The 14,157-nt window shown below is 48.8% G+C and overlaps 1 protein-coding gene, 1 long non-coding RNA gene and 1 other non-coding gene across 8 annotated transcripts in view; 2 read left to right on the top strand and 1 right to left on the bottom strand.

The window, feature by feature from the left end:
- The window catches only part of APBA1 (amyloid beta precursor protein binding family A member 1), a 190,445-nt gene extending 178,804 nt beyond the window's left edge, over positions 1–11,641 (bottom strand). For 2 of the 5 annotated variants that reach the window (XM_036433844.2, XM_045580135.1), the window contains exon 1: positions 11,476–11,640. The gene's annotated coding sequence lies outside the window, so the exon portion shown is untranslated. Of the gene's footprint in view, positions 1–11,475 lie in introns of all 5 variants that reach the window. The other 3 variants (XM_045580136.1, XM_045580137.1, XM_045580134.1) reach the window with 3 other exon arrangements.
- Positions 1,392–8,987, top strand: LOC123652141. Of its 2 annotated transcripts, none has more exons than XR_006741292.1 (4): positions 1,392–1,628; positions 1,771–1,938; positions 6,108–6,183; positions 8,838–8,957. It is a non-coding gene; the product is annotated as an uncharacterized LOC123652141 (long non-coding RNA). The 2 variants fall into 2 exon arrangements; XR_006741291.1 differs by having other exon boundaries at positions 1,393–1,628; positions 8,868–8,987.
- Positions 11,642–13,649: 2,008 nt separating the features above from the next.
- Positions 13,650–13,853, top strand: LOC118716834. The gene has a single exon (XR_004987285.1). It is a non-coding gene; the product is annotated as a small nucleolar RNA SNORA73 family (small nucleolar RNA).
- The last annotated feature ends 304 nt before the right edge of the window (positions 13,854–14,157 follow it).

Raw genomic sequence — 14,157 nt, 5'->3', positions numbered from 1 at the left:
GGAGAAATACATTAGGTTAAAATGGAGAATTAAGTAACTGAACGGAATGTCTAACACTCCCAGGGTTTTGGGGGTGGCATCCTGGGAAAGAGGCAGGAAGGGAAAAGAACAGGAAAGAATTGTGAGGAAAGATTAGCCAGGCCAGTGACTAATCAGTCCAGCCATGAGGTAAGGGCCCTGCAAGTGGGCACAGTTTACACAGCCCCAGCAAAGCTGAAACCGAGGGTTTTTACAACTAATTATATTTAGTTTTAAATTCTAACTCCCATCTTACTGGCGCAGAAACAAGCACTAATAAATAATGGTTTGTTCGGGACTTGTGGGCCATTAACCAAATAGTGGACGTCATCACCTCATCCACCTGGTGGTCCCTAACTCCTACACCTTGCTAACCACCTTGTCTAGGGAATTCTGTTGGTTTCTATGCTAGATTTAAAAGATGCATTCTTTTGGGTACCTCTGAGCCCCTAGTCTCAAGAGCTGTTTGCATTTGAATGTGAGGACCCAGACTTTAAAGGTAAAGACAGTACTGCTGAAGACTTCTCAGTATGCCCCTACCCTTCAGCTGCATAATGACAAGTCACTCCAGTCTGTTGATGACCTTCACCAGTCTCAGCAAAAGAACCCCCTGAAAAAAATACCTATACTCTCTGGTTGGACAGAGGTGACATTTCCCAAAAGAAAGCCTACATATCCTAGCCCTCTAGGATGGTTTTGGATTTGAATTATCTCCAGGACAAAGAAATTTGCTATCAGGCAGGCGGGAAGCTGTAGCTAGGATGGCAATGCCACCATCTGCCAACAGCTCAGGGGATTCCCAGGAAATGGCTAGCTTTTGTAAGATCGGGGTTCCTAACTTCGGCGTGGTTGCAAAACCATGATGTGCGGGTCAGAGAAGACCTCGGAAGCAGTAAAAGCCGTATTAAAAGAAATCACTCCTAGGTTTGGACTGTCCTCTTCTATTCAAAGTGACAATGGAAGTGCCTTTATTGCCACGGTGACACAGAAAGTTCCTCAACATTCAGGAATACAAAAGAAATTTCACGCCTCCTGGAGGCCACAATGTACTGGAAAATCAGAGAAGGCGCACCACACTTTATACCTTTGCTAGACTTTGCCAAGAACTCGCATAAATGGCATTGGCTGTTGCCCTGCTCAGGATTGGAGTAGCCCCCAGGAGCAGGACCCAACTGAGTCCTTATGAAATATCATATGGAATTCTCTTCCTGTCTTAGAGAAAAATCTTAGAAATGTTCATGACCCAAAGACGAAAGAATTAGACACTCTAAAAGTAATCCTTGGGATTAACTTTAACTGCTGTTCATAAATCTTCTTCTAACAGGATGAAGTACCCACAGTTGTCCCATTACAACATTCCAACCCCAGAGATGGAGTGACTTTAAAATCCTGGAAAAACAAATGTCCTAATGATCAACTTAAACCCATGTGGGTGAGCCCTTATCACATGTTACTAACCCCTAATTCTCCTATGAAACTAGGATCCAAGCCCTGGCTTCACCAAGCTCAAGTTAAGCAGGCTCCAGACTTACCACCTACCACCCAAGTGACCGTATCATCAGAAACCACCGCTCAACCACCTGAGGGTTCCTGCGAGCCCATTGCAGACTGTAGGAAGCTCTTCAGAAGGAGAACATAGGAAAACCCGAGCTAGACTTCACCAAAGTAAAGAAAACCATCTGGCTGTGATCCAAGTTGATTTTTTTTTTTCCTAGTCTCTAACTTTCTCGTTTCAGTTTCCACCTGTTACAGGCGAGGCCTCCCTGCCATGGGCCACCACCTTCGCAGAAATACATAACCCCAGTCTGACGGTGGGGGTCTATCGGCTATTGCCTGGGTCTAGTGCGGAAGGCATGCCTTAGGTCAGACACACATTCAACATCTCAGACTGGGAGCAATGGATGGAGCAAGTCATCAAAGGTAAGTTGGGTTCCTCTCCTCCACTCCACATTCAGGAGACCAAATGTCCCAAATCCAACAAGAATATTGTACATATACCCCTGCTTAGGAGGCCAATGTTATTGATCTGTTAATCCATTTGACTGCAAACTCCCTCGGGCCAGTGTGCGCAGGCAGGCAGACCCAAGGGGAAACATTCAGGTTCTGGGAACAAAGCCACCAGATTCAAGAACTGATCCATTCAACTTACTCTACTTCCCACTTTCCACACTAATAATTTCTTCTTTTGGAAAGAAAATATTTACTCAAAAAGAACGTTTTTCCCTTTAGGATTATTGTGACATTGTACACCCACACTGCCGAATATCCAAGTGTGCTAACAATCTGAGACAAATGGGGGAGAGGGGAGCCCTTCTGACATGAAATTACTTCACACTTTATGGAAATAAGCGCTCTACTGGTGGATGTGACACAAGAGAACAGTGCTTTTAAACTGGGTGTCAGGACTCGTTCATTCGTGCTGAAATCAGCTGAGTGGACCCACAACCACATCTATAATAATAAAAGTGTAATATGCTAATTAGACCGGGTGACCTTCCAGACAAAGCTGGGGCTTCCAGGGAAGCCTGGGTGCCAGGTGCCTGCCGGCAGCTGGAGAGAAGCCCTCCTGGGTGCCTGCCGGCAGCCGGGGAAAGGAAGGCCTACTCTTGCACGATTTTCATGCACTGGGCCTCTAGGAGAATAGAAAATATCAGAGTGTATTACATATAATGAAGGACATGTATTTTCAAAACTTTTGTTTCAGTGACTTGTGCATGCGTAAATGTGCATGTGTGTTTGTTTGCATACACTTACCCATATTGCTAGGACATGGTGTAAACTGTATTCTCCCTAGGGATCATGAAGTCTAACCGTGTCCAAAACAGAGACTGAACCGCTTCTTTAAAAGTAGGTGTCCATGTTCATTAATACAGAATTGGTCTCCAATTACAAAATTTACTAAAAGTCAGAAACAGAAATGATTACAGTGTTCAGAATGATGGGCTAACCATTTTCTTTATGAAATAAACCACTGCTGTGTTTTTCACATTAACCAGTCCACATGGAGTAGTCAAGGAGGAGGCTGAAGAGGAAATGTGTCTATCCTAGTTGGTATAAGATCTTTTTAAAAGCCTTCTCCTGGGAAAAGTGGGGGCCACTTTATAACCGAGGGTATTTTATACATGGTCATCTGTATCCTAGATCACTGAGGATTGTCGATAGTTGGCTTGAGTGAACTGAACTATAGGTCGCTATTGCACTACATTACAATTCCCAAATTAAAATACCAATAGATGCTATCAAGCCAATTCTCATCCATCAAAAAATTCCTTCTGTTCTCTCTGTGCCATGTGAAACAGAGGCTGGTGCTGCCCTGCCTCATATCTCCTCAGCCCACTTCTGAGTACAGTTGGTGGACAGCTCCCCTACACACCAACAGCTCCCCACCCCCAGCCCACTCTGCCTCTCTGCTGAACTGCCCAGGGGCTTTCTCTGATGCCCCTGGAACGAGCCTGGCCTAATGGCAGCCTTCAAGTGCTTGGAATTTCTGCCCCCATGTAAAAGGGTGGATAAACATCCCAGGTTGCCTACAACTTGGTGCACAATCATAAGTTCATTCTACACAAGACCAGCAGAACGGAGCCTCATTTGCCCACAGTGGTAATCTGCTCATTAGCTTACCTCTTTTTAAAATATCTATATAATAAAAGCCTAAGCGACTGTCATGGTGAAATGACAAGAACAACCGGTTGCTATGATGTGCCCTGACTACCAGGGGGCAGATGCTCAATGCAGGAGCTGCCCCTGGTGGTCAGTATGCTCCCATTGGGGGAGTGCTGTTCAGCCAAAAGCCGAGTTCATGGCCTGCAAGCACAGCAGCAGTGGCAGGAACCTCTGCTGCCTCCCTGGCAGCACTAAGGAGCAGCCGGCTGAGTGGTAAGGAGCAGCGAGCAGGCAGGTGGTAAGGAGCAAGGAGTCCCAGACTGTGAGGGGGATGTCCAACTGCCTGCTTAGGCCCATCCCACAAGGGGTCCCGGACTGAGAAAAGGCACAGACTGGGCTGAGGGCCCCCCCTCACAGTGCACAAATTTTGTGCACCGGGCCTCTAATATATATTTTAGAGAGGAAGGAAGAGAGAGAGAGATAGAAACATCAATGATGAGAGAGTATCATTGGTAAACTGCCTCCTACACATCCCCTCCTGGTGATTAAGCCCACAACTCAGGCAAGTGCCCTGACTGGGAATAGAACTGTGACCTCCTTGTTCATTGGTCAATGCTCAACCACTGAGCCACATCAACTGGGCAAGCCAACCTCTCATTGGCTTTCTTTCCTTCAAAAATGTATCTAATTTTTCTACCTTCTCACTTATGCTTCTTAGGGTCACCTCCCAAATACTAGTAAACTACTTGTCTGGGGCACTGCATGCATTCATTATTTCAGCATCCTGTGGCTATGTTGTGTTCTCTTTGAAAAACGACTGTCCATAGAAATCAAAGTAAAAGAGCTTTACACACATTCTTTACACCTGAAGTACATGGATCTTTGGAAATGTCTCATGCATTCCTTTCAGTAAGTGTTCGATGATCCCATACGAATGCAAAAAGCCTTTCTGTTGTCGGGTATACCCAGATGAACAAAAAAACAGTGCCTCAGAATGGGACTCCTTAGAATGGGTCATGAGACATGGAGGAAGAGAAGGAGCCCTATAACTAAAGGAGACGCAGACAGCAGAAGAGGGTGTGGCACTTCCAGTTGCCTGGTATTCCATCACCACCCAGACAGAGCCACTCTTCAAGCTTTCTAATTTAAATGTCTGATTGAGGAGAGCATCTTTTTATAAAGGCAGCACTGACTCACACCCAGCACACACAGGTCAGCCCCAAAATGGCATACGGTGATACAGCTTTGTAGACGACTGATTCAGAACCAAAGGGCAAAGCATCTCATTGCAGGGTCCCTCAGGGACTGCTCCTCCTATCAGGTCCATAGCCAGGTGATGCAAGGGACTGCTGTGGCTCCTCTGCTGTTCCTGGATAATGCCAAGCACATTCCCAACCGAGGCCCTTGGCTCTTGACATTCTGTCTAGAAGGCCCTTCCCCCATTATCCGCATGGCTCACCCCTTCGGACCTTTCGGCTCTCTGCTCCGGGCCTTCCCTGATCGCCCCATGTAAAGTAGCATCACCTCCTATGTTGTCGCCTTCTATTGCCTTCCCTGCTTTATTCTTCGGAGCACTTACCACCACCTGACATATTAATATATTTGCTTATTTATTTTCAAATCTCCTCCCACTAAGAGGTGGGCAACAGCAGGGACTTACCCTCCCTTGCATGCCCTTTGCACCTTACTGCATCCCTCGCACCTAAAAGGGTATCTGGCCCAGAGAAGGTGTTGAGTGGACATTTGTTGGAAGAATGAGTAAATGACTTCATCATTTAGACCCTCAAAATCATCACTCACCATAGCTGAAGTTCCTAAAACTCGTCTGGAATCACGACACAGCCCCTAACTTAAGGGTTGTTTTATGAGAAAAAATGGTTTTGGTAAAACTACAACATACATAGCGGGTATGAAAAAAATAAAATCATGTAATCCTATCATCCCATGTGTAGGCCATAGGATGGAATTCATTTACTGTCCACGGTGTAAATGAGAAATCCTGAAATTTGCCGAAACTGGTTTGGCTCAGTGGATAGAGCGTTGGGTTGCGGACTGAGGGGTCCCAGGTTCGATTCCGGTCAGGGGACATGTACCTTGGTTGCGGACACATCCTCGGTGGGGTGTGGGGGTGCAAGAGGCAACTGATCGATGATTCTCTCTCATCGATGTTTCTAACTCTCTATCTCTCTCTCTTCCTTTCTGTAAAAAAAATCAATAAAATATACTTTAATAAGAAATCCTGAAATTTTAGATCTTAGCTACTATACCTACCTTACTAAAAAATGAATTTATTTATGTATTTATGTGACAAATATTTATTGATGGATATGTTGTTGGGTGAGGCACTATATTTGATTTTTCTTTTGAAAAATCGACTTTATACTTCACTGTAAAGCTATGTCCTGCTGTTATAAATAGGGAAAGCTCATCTTTTTAAACACACGTATGCTTTCTCCATTATTTTACCATAAGCTTCATTTATTTAGGTCAGCAACTCTGGAGAGAGAATAGTCACAGGGAATGCTCCACAGCAAAAAGTCTTTTATTTGGCTCATTTTAAAAGTAAATATTTTTCTTTTCATTAAATTTAAGAGAAGGAGGAGCCACAAATGTACTGAACACTTAATGCTCACTATCACAACAATTACATAAGAAGGAGACAAACTCTAATTACAAACTCTAATTAAACTCATGCTCTCCAAGTGCAGAAGGTCCTCATCATTGGGTGATAATCTTTTATTCACCCTTGACTGATTCACTGCTGCACTTCCACAGTCTTTGAGATTCTCCTCATCTGCCCACTTTTCTTTTGCCCACATTATACTTAGAATACTATGGCCACATTCCTTTAGTTCCACCTCAAAAATCCCATGCTTCTGTCTTGAGAGTCTTTTCTTTGTCTTTATCCACTGTGCTTCTCCCATCTTCTTGAAGATTCCATTTCAGCAGGTGAGCTTCTCCCTTACATTTTTCAATCTCTCTTCCCTTCAATAGGTTCTTCTCCTCTACTTGTAATGTAGACTCAAGTCTTCCTATACTAAAAACGCTCCTTTCCCTCCATATGCCATTGCTTTGACACATCAAACTCTCCTTCCCCCACTCCATTTAACTAATTTTTTTTTAAAAAAGTTTGTCTTTACTGTTGTCCATGTACATCATCTCTCGTGGCTTGGCTGCCACTCCCACCTCCCTCAAAGATAATGGGGGAAAGCCAGGGATCAGAGCCAATGGTTTTTCCTTTGTTGTGACCTCGCCCCCACTGTATGAGTGATGAATGATGGTGGGAGTGGGGTTCTTGGTGTACTGCTGGAATAAAAATTTCCAAAGGACCCCACAAAAGGATGAGGTTTTGTAGATGGTTTTATTCCTGTGGAATTATGTCCCTGCATTTCCAAGGTCCCATTTCCCCTTGTTCCGCCAAGGAAGAAGTGTAGCTGGGCCTTCAATAGCTAGAATAAAAGCTAGTGTCCAGAGCTTCCATTCCAATTTGGAGTCCAGTCTAAAATCAGGCTAGCATAGTTTGTGTTCCCCATTGCAGTCCACCTTGCATGTCAGTCCACAGGGCCACATGGCTATGGAGGAAACATCAGAAAATGCAAGGAAGCAGGAACAAAAGGACCCCATGAGCCAAGAGTCAAGTGGAACAAGAATTCGAACTCCTTTGTTTAGGGGATTACATATTCCCAAATTTTCATGCACTTGCAGTGGCTCCACCTACTCTGGCCAATGAGCTCTGTTCCCAGATTTGACTGACAGGCACCTTGCCTAGTCACCCAACCTCACTGTGCTTGCATATACCTTCCTTTTGTTGGACCCCTTCCTCCAGTGATCTTAGGGGAATGGGCCAGTAGTTCCCTGAGGAGTGCAAAACTGCAGCCTCCTGCTGAAGCTGCCCAAATGAAATGCCTATAATGCTGGCTTCCCTTTGCTCCTATCAGTAGCTCCCCTCACCTTTCCTAGCTTCCATGACAACATACTATGCCCACCATTTTTTCTCAGCTGCCCCTTGTTTAATATTGCTCTCTTCTTCTCTTCCCCTCTAACATGCAGACATCCCCCAAGGACCCCACTTTTACTCTTTGCTTCTCACTCCATTTCCTTCCTTTACTGGCCATTCCTGAGACATCAAAATTGCTCTTAAGTGATGACTTACTAACCTCTCTTTGTAACTCTACCTCTCTCCAAAGACCAACACCTGTATTCTAGTCCCTTCCCTTGAACAAACCTGCCATGCCTAAAATGAAATTTCTTTTTGCCTCTTTCTCACCCTCCTTTGAACCTGCTGACAGTGACCCCATCATGCTCTCAACTGAGCCTGACAATGACCTTTGACTTCCCTGCTAAGTGCTCAGAGTATTCCTGCTCCCTGTCTCTTGAGTCTGTCTCCTTCCCTTTACACCCATTGCCTCCTTTCCTCTTATACCTAGTTGACTGCAGTCTGTCTGGTCTCACTCTTTCCAGTCTTTTCCCATTTCATTACACCCAACACAATGCTGTAAGTTCATCGCTCTAAAGCACAGATCTGATCCTGTTAACCCTCCTTCTTCTCCTCCTCATAAACCTTCCATGGCTCCCTGGTACTTACTGAATAAAATCTGCATGCAAGTTGCTCCACAATCTTGAAAGAACCTCTCTTTCTCACCTCATTACCTCTCTTATTCCATCTCTGGATATTTCCTGTGCTTAGCCCAAGCACACCATTCTTTGTTCTCTGTGCAGGCACACACCTTCCACCACAGGTGCCTCCCCAAGTCTGCCCCTCCTTCCCTGCCACCCCAAACGCCACTTGTGTAAATCCAGCTCAGCCTTCTATCTCTTCCACGTAACCTTCCCTGATTCTTCCATTTGAAGTGATTGGTGTATCTTGTGAACTCCCAAGAAATATGGCTTCTTAAGCATTTTCTAACATTTTTATAGATAGTTATATGCAACATGCTCTCTCGCCCCTTCCAGACCGTGAACTCCCTCTGAGCAGGATCTAAGTTATTCTTCAAATCTCCAACTCTCCTAACATCTCCCAAATCCTTTCCAAAGGTACACTGTGCCTGAGATGTAGTAGGCAATTCACAGATATTTGTGAGTTCGTGATGGTAACCCAAAGGGTTAACTATGGATTTTTTAGGCTTGAAATTATCTCAAGTTTAGCAACAATCACGTTTCCCTTATAAAATACAAGTCCCATCTCCCCCGATAGTTTATTCCTTTTGGCCCCACAGGTTAGTTTCCTAATGTTTTTTATTTCCAAGTCTTCTGAAGAACAAACTTCTTTAAGAGATGTAATAATGAAAAGGAAAAGCATTAGTGTTGCTGTAGGTAAAGAGAACACATCCATCTAAAGCAAATGGCTGGCTGCAGGCTACAGCAGAAGGTACCACTGTGTCCTAGACTGAATTACAGGATCCAGGCTGCCGCAATAACCTCGCCAGTCCAACCTCTAGAAAAGCCAGGCAGTGCCTTTGACAATCATCACATTTGCATGAGAAAGGAAATCACTAATTCCTGAGTCATCCGTTTTTATGCTGTTGTATAATTCTTCTTTTTCTATCCAGCTTATTTACCTTGGCAATGTCTAATATTCTTAAGCTTTCTTGTCCAACATTTACATCGCTGGATTTTCCATGCAAATATAAACACAATAACTTAAAAAAAAAAGCGTCAACCTCTTAGAATGCCTTTTAAATTCCTTAAGTACTTTTCTCAGAAAGAAATTGGCAGAACAAATAAGAAGGTAAAGGACTAAGATTCAAAACTCATTTTTTAAATAAATCTATCCTTAAATCCTGGAGGAGCTCCAACAACCTCACATTAAAATTGTAGAAGGTTTGACGTGAAGGACAGAGGGATGTTTAATGTTCACGGTTTCAAGAGCACCTGGCCTATCGATCATCATTAATAAAGAGAAGATGACTGGGAAGAATGAAACACATGTGGGTAGACCTACTTTTATTATGTTCAAGGTAACAATGATATCATGTAACTTTTGCTAACATGAAACAATTTTTTTTTTCTAAGAAAAAGAAAGGAGCCTCTCATACTAATGTGTTGGGTATTTATCCGTGTGGCTCTGAGTGCTACCAAATAGGACCTGGGCAGCCGCCACTTTGGATTCTAACAGCAATGCAGTGGAATTCCCGATGCTGGAGTTCAAATAGGTGCCACACAGGTTCATCTAGTCACACCGCATTTTAATAAGTATTGATATATTAAATTAGAGCTGCATCCATTCCCACAGACACCACAGGAGACCTACAGGCGCCGGGAAGTCCAACTGCAGTGGGGCACACGTAGGAATACGCTCTCTCCCTTCCTGTCTCCCAAACCCACGCAAGCCTATCTTTATTACGCAAAGACCATCCAACAGCTACAGGATCTGGACTCCGTACTTGGTCCTGGTTCCCACGGAGTGACTTATTGCTGGCCTGCCATTTGCCAAATTCACAGGCTACCCGGATGGTTCACTCAACCGGGACCCCATCACCTTGGGTCTTGGGGGATTTCAGTTCCCGAATGATATGTGGCACCGTGAAAGCTGGGAGCGTGGGTGTCTCAAGCAATAGGAATAAAGTATCCCCTTTCCTGAGGAAGATGCCCTGCCTAGGTGACGATGACAGATGGGGTACTACACATTACTCAGTACGACCTTTTTATTTTTTTTTAACACCTCCACCTTGACCAAATCTCTTTACACTAACCTCCAGAGTTCATTCTACAAGGACCAACAGAAAGACCCAACCCTGCTTCAGATATTGGGTTTCCCAACGTTCACATGTGGAGTGGGAAGGTCTAGCTGACATTGAAAGTTGTGGGGATGGAGAGAGAGGACTGTGGCCATTCCAGACCCTTCTCCTCGAGCTCAGACACAAGATAAACAATAGAAACTGCAGAGTCAGGGCGGCGGAGACCCTCACGGAGCAGGGGCTGAGGAAGAGACGTGCCCCAGGATGGAGGCTCCCTGCAAAACCAGGGACACCTGCAAGCCCAGACAGGGGTGAGTAACCACGATCCCATCTCCCTGCCATGCGCCCAACGCCACATGCACATTTCCACATCCCCTAGTCGAGAGGCCAGAGAAAAGGCAAGAGAGAATCCCTCTACGCCCGGCCATGCACACGCCCGGAGCAGAGCAGAGCCGGAGCTTCGAGTTGCAGGGTAGGAATGACAGACCGCTGTCCCACAGCCGGCGGCGGGGACCGCGAGCCGGGGCTCCCGCACGCACGCCCGCTGGGCTCGGAGCGCAGTTCGCGGAGCAGCGTGGCTGCAACCACACGAGTGCGTGCACACACACACACACACACACACACACACACACACTCACACGGGGTTTTACAAACCCGCCCCTGCCGGACGGGCTCGCCCTGCACTCACACGTCCAGTGCCTCCTGCCCACTCCATCCCTGCCAGCAGGCACTCTGGCTCCCGGAGAGCCAGCGGAGGGATGCGGGGTCCTAGCAGGGATGCCTGACATGCCTTCCCCGCCCTCCAGCACCTTGGGTCCCCCCTCCCCAATCCCTTTGACTGCACCTTACACACACACACACACACACACACACACACACAGTCCTGCCACGTCTGTCTGCCAGCCTGCCTGCCCGTTGCCCCTAAAGCCCTGCGTCTCCAGGAACCCCAGGCGTTCCCACCTCCCGCTGCCCCTTCCCCCGCCGGCTCGGCGGCCAAAGCGCTGCCCCCTGGATGCAGCCGCCGGCTGCCCCCGTTCGCTCGCGGGCACTATTGTTTCACGCAGCCCCTCTCTGCACCCATGGGCGCGCTTCGGAGAGGATCCGGGTTCCGTCGGGGGCGGCGGCATCACGGCCGGGCACCCCCATGCCCCCCCAACCCTCCCCGCGGCGGTGGTACCTGGCCTGACAGCTGGGTCCGCGGGAGCAGGCGGCGCTACCGGGAATGGAGCCCCGCTCCGGGCGCGCCTACCTCCAGCGCCACCATCTTCCGCCAAAGCCGCTCCTGCTGCCGCCGCCCTAGCCCCGCGCCGGCCCGGGCTCCGCCGCCGCCGCCGCGCCGGCCCCTCCGGTCGGTCCCGCGGCCCCACCCCCGGCTCCCCGCCCGCCCGCCCGCCCCGCGCGTGACGCGCACCCGGCGAGCCGGCCCGCCCGCTCCGGCTCCGGCTCCGGGGGGAGGGCGCGGGGGGCGGCGCGCACACACGCCCGGGGCCCGCGGCGCCCCCGCCGCCCACGCCCACCCGCGTGCGCGCGCGGCGCGAGCCCGAGGCGGCGGGGCGGGGTCCCCCGCGGAGCCCCAGCCCCGGACCGGGTGCGGGTGGGCGTGCGGGGCGCGGGTCCCTCTCGCCGCCCCCTCGCGCACCGCCCGTCGCCTGCGCTCCCCGCCGCAATCCCTCTTCCAGCCCCAGTCCGGGAAGCACGCTGCGGGAAAGGCGGCCGCATCCCCCGCCCGAGGGGATGGACGGGGACCTCCACCCTCCTCGGCCGCAGCCTAAGGGGGATCCCCGGTTTCTGAAGCAGCAGCGGCGGTGGCCAACCTCTGAGCGCAGGGACAGAGCGCGCTGCAGGACCACGGAGCAGGGCGGCCGCGTGGGCTCCTGCGGGGTGTTCTCAGCCCTCAGTGACTTGGAGCTTTCCCGCCGCTCCCGGGCTCCTCACATGCCGCCCGCACCTCCCGGCCCGCGGCCCGGGGGGCGCCCTCCGAACCGGGGGTGGACGTGGTCGCGGGGAGGCGCTGCTGCAGTGCGCGCCTCCGCCGCTAGGGGGCGAGCCGCTCGGGTTTGGACCGGAGCCGCGCTGGTAGCGTTTTCAGCTTTGGTGGGTGGGGAACTGCCCAGTCTTTGCAGGCAAAGCAGGGAGAGCTTCTGGATGATGATTGGGGGAGGGAGGGGGGAAGCTCGGCTTGATTTTTCTGCCCACTTCTCCGTTCTGGTAGATCAGGACTTAACGTGCATGTGAGCCTGGCTCAGGGCATCAGCCCTCGATGGGGCTGAGAGGGAGGGAGGGGACCTTTGCAGCAGGGAGCAGGTGGCAGGTGCTGTCTGTGCCTTTATGAAGAGCAGTGCGCTGGACAGGCCACGGGAGACCTGGGTTCTGGCGCCAGCCTCCCCTGTCATTGGCGGGGTAATAGGAGCCAAATCACTACCCCCTCCTCCCTTCCCCGTCAGGACACAGGTTTCTCAGTAATAATAAGTTACTAGTATATTTGCACAAAGCCTTATACTTTGCAAAGCCCTCTTCATATACATACTCTTAGTAAAATGAAGATGAGCCTTGATGATCCAGATTCCGTTGGAAATGGATCTTTTACCAGACCGTCTTTCCATATTACTTTAAGCACAATGCCTCCAGAAAAATCGGGGGCATTGTGCTTAAGCATCCTCAAAGTCATATATATGTGTGTGTGTGTGTGTGTATATATATATGCCTTAAAATTCGTATGAATTTTGCATTGTACTCCATAATAAATCTTTTTTTTCTCTCTAATAAGGAAAAAACAAAAAAACCACACACACACAACAGCTTCCCCTTCTCCCAAAAGATCTTTTGGTAAAGTTGAACGATTCTATTTTAGGCAGATGTATCGTGCTTGTCCTGTGATATCCATTTTTTCAGTAAATATTTAGTAGGCATGTATTCCAGAGACAGTCCCTGCTCTCCCAGAGCTCACAGTGCCCTGGAGGAAGCAGGCATTAACCAATCAGGCTAAGTGCGGCCACGATAAATTCTCCATTGCAAAGGTGGTAAGGCTTCCCCAGGAAACCCAATCTGGACTCCGGGTTAGGTAAGGCTTTCCAAGGAAATGCCATTTCAGGCTGCTCAGGAGAGAAGAAATGTGCGGAAGCCCACCAGGTGGGGCTCAAGACAGCAAGTGTGCGATGGGCGGGAGAGGTAGGCGGCCGCCGGCAGAGCCTGCAGGACCCTGTGGGCTGTTTTAAGTCAGGATTTTTAATTCTTAGAGTACACGCCTTGGAAGGTCACTGAAGGCCATAGCAACTGGGAGCTGGCGGGTGGTCCTGATCACATCAGTGTCTGCAGTGCCGGGGAGGTGGCTGTGTAAGAAACTCAGGAAGCCCAACGTGGATGCCCCGGGAGGTCACCCTCCCCGGGCTTTGTCCAGGTGGCGTATGGGAGCAAAGGGCTCTGCCCCATGATGGACAGTCCCTTTCCACAACGTTGGAGAGAAAGTCGGGCCTTGAGTCTGCGCCTGCATATTCCTACAACTTCTCAGAGTCCTGTGGACAGTGACTGAGGAGACAAACCATGCAGGAAACGGCTAGTAAAAAAATTTTTAAAAATAGGAAAAAATGTCTCTCAGCAAAACCATTATGGCTTGTCTCAGTTTTGGTTCTTATAAGAAAATTCCTTGTATCACATGACCTGACGCATTTAGGGGAAATAATGAACAACATAAATTGATGAACAGAAACAGACCTGGAGACAGAGAAGCAGTGATCAGACTGTCAGGCCTCAGAGGGAAGGTAGGGGAGGGTGGGGACAAAGGGAAGAGATCAACCAAAGGACTTGTGTGCACGCATATAAGCCTAACCGGTGGTCATGGACAACGGGGGTGGGCATATGT

The sequence above is a fragment of the Pipistrellus kuhlii genome, unplaced genomic scaffold (genome assembly GCF_014108245.1).
Source record: "Pipistrellus kuhlii isolate mPipKuh1 unplaced genomic scaffold, mPipKuh1.p scaffold_m20_p_12, whole genome shotgun sequence".
NCBI classification, from domain to species: Eukaryota; Metazoa; Chordata; class Mammalia; order Chiroptera; family Vespertilionidae; genus Pipistrellus; species Pipistrellus kuhlii.
This window is presented reverse-complemented; position numbering and strand designations above follow the sequence as displayed.